Source organism: Penaeus monodon, chromosome 28 (assembly GCF_015228065.2).
Source record: "Penaeus monodon isolate SGIC_2016 chromosome 28, NSTDA_Pmon_1, whole genome shotgun sequence".
Lineage (NCBI taxonomy): Eukaryota > Metazoa > Arthropoda > Malacostraca > Decapoda > Penaeidae > Penaeus > Penaeus monodon.
The window spans coordinates 30,664,457-30,664,874 of record NC_051413.1 but is presented as its reverse complement, the minus strand read 5'-3'; positions in this window follow the sequence as shown (position 1 = coordinate 30,664,874).

Sequence of the window (418 nt, the reverse complement as noted above, 5' to 3'; positions counted from 1 at the left end):
TCAACCACTAAGCGGAACAACCACATCTCCCTCATTTCCTCCACACCCGGGGAAATTCAGTCCACCATTCCACTTTCTCCTGCTGCATTCCTCCACGTCAGTCAACGAATTTCAGTCGATAGAGAAGAGAGAGAGAGGTAAGGAAGAAATGATGAAACAGTGAACAAAGAAATGGGTAAATAAGTCGTTTGTTAGGTTGGACATTTTGGGCAATTCTCAAACTGCTGATGAATTCAAATGTGATTTATTTATAGGGAAAGAACATAAAAAAGAAAATTAAAAATTGAACAAGGTGGTGACAAATGTAATCAACGGAACTGTACCCCGTTTTAAAATCAATATCACCGTTTTTTTACCTAATAAAAAAAAATTCTCTCTCATCAAAATAGTAAACCACAAAATCCATTCCCACGTGTAA